This window comes from Nyctereutes procyonoides, unplaced genomic scaffold, assembly GCF_905146905.1.
Source record: "Nyctereutes procyonoides isolate TBG_1078 unplaced genomic scaffold, NYPRO_anot_genome, whole genome shotgun sequence".
Lineage (NCBI taxonomy): Eukaryota > Metazoa > Chordata > Mammalia > Carnivora > Canidae > Nyctereutes > Nyctereutes procyonoides.
In genome coordinates this window covers 49,006,608-49,012,607 of record NW_026575047.1, presented here as the reverse complement: position 1 = coordinate 49,012,607, position 6,000 = coordinate 49,006,608, and positions in this window count along the sequence as shown.

The following is a 6,000-nucleotide window of genomic DNA, read 5'->3' as shown; positions in this document are numbered from 1 at the left end:
TCTCAGATAAATAAATAATTTTTTTAAAAAAAGAAAGAAATTGTAATACATTAAGCCAAATTACTTTTTAAAAAGGTGTACCTGCATAAGTGCACCCCATCATCTTTAAACGTTTGCTAATAGGCAAAACAAACAACAAATACGTTATCTGATTGTTGCTTTAGTTTATTTTTCTTCCTTCATTAACAATGGCAAGAAATTTCTGTTTTTAGTCATTTTTGTGGGTTGTCTAACATTTTATGGTGGGGGTGGGGAGAGCAGTCTTTTTTTTCTTTGTATTGATTTGTATGAGCTTTTTAATGTGTAAATGGAATTTGGGATTATTTTTGAACAGAACATTTCAAAACATGAAGTTTAGATTTAAGGCATTTATAACAGATAATTTTACTTTCTACTACGTTAAATGAGGGTGAATTACTTTTTCTTCTCTCTTTGGAGACTTTGCTTGTTACAGAGTTTTAAAGGTTAGCCCTCAACACTATCTGTTAAATTATATTTATTATATCTTACATTGGTGCAATTAATATAGATATAAAATTATATACCAGGTCTAGTGTCACTTATAATAGTGCTACTAATACAGCAGATCAGGGAATATAACATTATCAACATTGTGACAGGAAAAAATAATAGGGAAAAAGAATTAAAATTACACACAGCTTGGCCACATGAGGCCTGTGCCAGAGAGTTTTCCTTAATAATACTGCCATGTTCTCGGAAACTTATTTTTTTCTGTTTTATTGTGTATTCTGCACTATTCATCTGGTTCAAAGATTTTTTTTTAAATTTTTATTTATTTATGATAGTCACACACAGAGAGAGAGAGAGAGAGAGAGAGAGGCAGAGACACAGGCAGAGGGAGAAGCAGGCTCCATGCACCGGGAGCCCGACATGGGATTTGATCCCGGGTCTCCAGGATCGCGCCCTGGGCCAAAGGCAGGCACTAAACCGCTGTGCCACCCAGGGATCCCAAAGATTTTTTTTTAATAATAAAACTGCAATCAAATTTCCATGAAGTCAGATTTTATTATACTATGGGATTTAGTAGGTTTTGACTATATTTGAGGAAACAATGAAAAGTATAGACTTAATGTGTAGATTTATTTTCCTTCCTGCTCCTGTCTGTTTCCTTCCCTAAGTGAACCTGCACTGGTATTATCACATATGATTCCCTAGCATTTGATTAAATCTCAATTGTAGCAGTGAACAAGCAATTTGTGACTGCCATCCCGACAGGCAAAATGTCCTGAGTCTTCAGAATTTCCAGCCCCCACTTTAAACAGAGAAGTGAGTCTGATCACCAATCTTTATGGTTTCCCGACAGGACTAGGTTCGGGCCCCCGAGACCTCCCTGACTCATCACTGGTCTCTGGATTGAGAGAGGTACACCAATCCTACAAACTGCTGCTCTCCATGCCTTGGATCCAGATAACCCACAGGAGATAATTTGATTCTGTTGTCTGCATTTGAATTTTTGTTTTCACCTTAGCCGAGTTATTCAGTATCCTTACTCAGAAAATAGAGAGTAAGAATAAATACCCTTGACTGGTTGTGTGAACAATGAATAAGATAATGTATGCAAAGTATGGAGAAGAGTGACGAATACTTGTAAGAATTCAGTCAATGCTATTGTCATATTATAATAATTGCTATTATTTTTAACTGTGATTTTGTGTTGAATGTTATCTTAACTATGATTTTGTGTTAAATGTGACTTCATCTTTTCTCATTGACTCATTATCCCCAGTTATTCAAAGATTCGGATTCAGCTCATCTGGACAATCGATAGGAAAAAAACTAGTAAACTTTCAAAATAGTCCTGACCTGTGCTCTCTTTCTGGAGTCCCAATACCGGCTTATTACAAAATGCAATCCTTTTGGAATTTAGCATTATTTACATGTATTAATATGAATTAAGGGGAATGACAGTTTAATTTCTATATGAGAACGTGTGTTATTACCATAACAATGCCAGTAACCTCTCCAAGACTGAATAACCACTATAAATGTTGTGAAGTTTTAAATCACCACTTTTGAGGGTAAATATTTCAAAATAACTGGAATTCAGATTCATAATCTGACTATTGTCCAGTCAAGAGTAGGTATGCTTAATTAAAAGCAAAAAAATAAGCAAGCGTGGATCTACCAAATAATGAAATATTTTGAAATTCAAGGTTAACAGAACTACCTAAAAGAATGACAGATCAATTGCCATAACGTTCTTGCTGTTAGCTGTAAATGGAAATCGAATCTGTGCCTTAACAGTGTCTTTCGGCACAAACTCCTCATTGGGGTTTGACATTTTGACAAAAGATGGTTATTAATTTTTCCTATTAGTTTTTATTATTAATTTACTGTTCAGAGCCCAAGTCACTCTCTGGTCCTAATACACATAATGTATATATGCATAGTAATGTTTTCTTTTCCAGCCTTGTTGTTTCTAATTTTGCCAAAAATATAATTTACCTATCTTTTGACAATTCATTTTTTTTTATAGTTGATAACCCTCAGTCACTGTCATGATAATTTAGTTTTAAAATGTTTACAATGCAGTATCTTGACTAAAACACTGACAAGGGACTTCCTCTGTAGTCCTCTTTGTTGCTAGGCTGAGATGACATCTACTTGGCTCTTTCTCTGGGTTACCATGGAAATAATTTATTATTGTTGTCAAAGATGGACGGTCCACATACATTTGAAATAAGGGTAATGTGGAAACTTTTCATATAAAAAGACTAGTTCTGTCATCGTCTCTGAGTACGTAGCTCTTAGAGGTGGCCTGTGACAATGTGGTTCAATTATGGGCACTATTCGCATACCATTTTCATAAATATTTTCAAGAATATTTTTAAAAATAATCCATCTTTTTGAAACTTTCTGGTTTTCTATTACTTCTGCAAACAATCTAATGTTGCAAAAAATTGGATTGCACATATTCACCTCTTATTTTCATTATGCATCAAAGATTAGACTAACTAAACACACATATACATATACATTTAAATAGGTAAACAGTCAATTTCTCTTTTAAATGGTATCTTCTTAGTAAACAGTAAAATGGTATTAGGATACAACCAGTTGTCTTTCAAATGGACTAACAAATAACAAATATTAAATATTGTGGAGGTGTTCCCCCTGAGTTTGTATGTAGGTGTGTATTCACTTGTAATCATAAATCTTCTAGGTATATTTGATAACTGTAGTTTTTTATATGACCTTTTTGGGGTCTGTTAAGCTGACTCATTCTTGTACTCAAATGTGTCATTATAACTTTTTCAGATATGCAGAATCCCAATAAATCAACAAGTATGGCAAAACTTAAAACATGGCCAGGATGGATTTCTTGGCACTGCAATTTTCCTGCTGAAATTGTGGAAACCAAATGTTGCACAGGTACTTACCAGGAAAATTTTATGCTCACTTAGAAAGTTGTTCCCTGTAGTAAAAAGGAGACAAAGGGATTTCCTTAAATTGCTACTTAATGCTATTCCAATGCCTTCCAATGGCCACAATATGGCCACCATAATTAATATAAATTGAGCTTAATATATAAATTAATATAATACCTTACCTCTTTGGGCAGCTGGTAACATAGTAGGGTGACCAATTTAACATGGTTTGCCAAGACCGTCCTGTTTTTAAAACAGGATTCCATATTCCAGGAACCCCTCAATGCTGGTAAACTAAAGTGGCTGGACATCCACCATAGCGCAGTTGGAAGTTTTATTCTCCATCAGTCAAATTAGTCTATCATTCTACCTATGTGTCTATCTAATCTTTACTGTGTGTAGGCATAATTACCTTAAGACTTGCATTTTTTTTTTTTAATAATGGCATGTGTGACAACACCACAATTTATGCTGTGCTTCAATCAAGACTGCTTGTTTGGAAAAAGATTCCATTAAAAAGAGACCATGAATTTAGCTTTCCTCTTTTTAAAGTTCTGGGCAGGCAATCGGGGTGGCCAACATAGAGAAGAAATGCACAGCACAGGGTACATGTGGCCTGAAGCCAGCCTGCTATCCTTCTGTCCCTGGAACCCTGTAGGTGGAGCCCTGTGCTAGTTCCTAGGGTCTTTCCACACGGATTGACTTCCTTTGGGTTGATGATGATTGATTATGGTGGTTTCTTCATTACTTTAAACCTAATCAGTGCTTGGAGTAATTTGAGTAATGATTGCTCATTATTGGCAATTGTGAAGTTTGAGTCTCTCTTTGTTTTGCTTCACAAGGCAGCCAGTCTGGAAATACGGAGAGGCATCCTGGTTAACACACATTTTCAAAGAGAGGGGGAATAAATGATTCACAAAGCTCCGTGATAGACAGGAAGTCATGGAGGTTTTGCAGAAGTTATATTACATATTTTCTTGGCAGGGAACAGTGACAGTTCCCACTAGATCAAATGTGATAATCAAAGAGACAGTTCTTACTGGATTTGAAAGGCATTCAGCCTTTTACTGAAATTCCCAGGTTCAATAAATCATGCTATTTCATAGAATATTGTTATACCACTCTGTCTTATAAATGAAGATCTATGATTCTCCAACCAATTTTCTATTGTTAAAAAAGATAATTAATGATACTAGCATATAAACTAATGCCGTTTTACATTACAACTTATTAGGAGGTGCATTTTTCAGGTGCTTTCCACACTCTCCTCAGTTAAATCAAGTTTAAAAGTAAGTTTGCTTGTATTGGTTGATTGATTTACAGCCGTAAAATTGGCTACCCCAGAGGGAGACATTTTAGGCTATTCAGCAAATAAATAATTAGCAAAGTCATTAGATACCTAAGAATATTACATATGGTGGGATTTATTAAATTACATCCCTATACTGCTTAAAGACCCAAGAATTCACAAAAGAACACAATTTTAAGAGACTGCATTTACAGTCTAAAAGTGTAGACGGCATTGCCTGTTTAGGTTCTGTGTGTGTGTGTGTGTGTGTGTGTGTGTGTGTATGTGTGTGTGTGAGATGAGGCTGTTCTTGTGAAAAGGCATTTATAGTTTACATCACCCTACATAACACTATTATCCATTACAAACATTTCCAATCGAATTCTTGTATTTAAAGAATTTTTGTTTTTATGTCCAAAAATCTACATTAAGAAGTTTCAAAATTTTAAAGATATAAAAGAATATATATACACATACTTATATATATTATTTTATTTTATTTAGCAAGAACACTTAACATAATATCTTCCCTCTTAACAAATTTTTAAGTGTACACTACATTATTATTGGTCACAGGTACCATGTTGTACAGCAGATCTCTAGAGCTTATTCATCTTGCTTAACTGAAATTTATGATAAAATATTTAACTGATCATTACATAGGATATTCATAAACATGTCAATTACATTTAACCTTTTAGATCTCAATTTACAAAGTCAAATTTTTTTCTAATGATAGATTAGTTGTAAATCTTATGTTAAACATAGGCAAAAAAAAAGAAAGAAAGAAAGAAAGAAAAAAGAAAGGGAGACATGCTTTCCTAGGCATCAAAATATATTATAAACCCTTATAAATAAAGCAGTTTGGAATTGCTATGCTGAGAGATAACCAAAGAAAGAGAATAGAAGATCAAGATGGAACTAATTGTGTATGGAAATTATTACACAATAAAACATGGCATCAAACTTAGGGAAGAAATAGACATTTTTTTACAAGATGTCTTGGAATATCTGGAGAACTTTTTGAATTTAATTTATTCCTCAGATTTATGCCAGAATAAATTCTACATGAATAAGGTAATGAGTAAATTATGTGTAAATTACTTAGAACATGGAAGGGTGGGAATTTTTATTTGTATGACTTAAAAAATTATTGATTTTGGAGTGAGAGGATGAGAGAGAGAGTGTTAGGAGGAGCCAAGGGAGAGGGAGAGACAGAATCTCATGAAGACTCCCCACTGAACATGATGTTGAGAAGACAGGGCTTGATCCCATGACCCTGAGATCATGACCTGAGCAGAAATCAAGAGCTGGCTGCTTAAC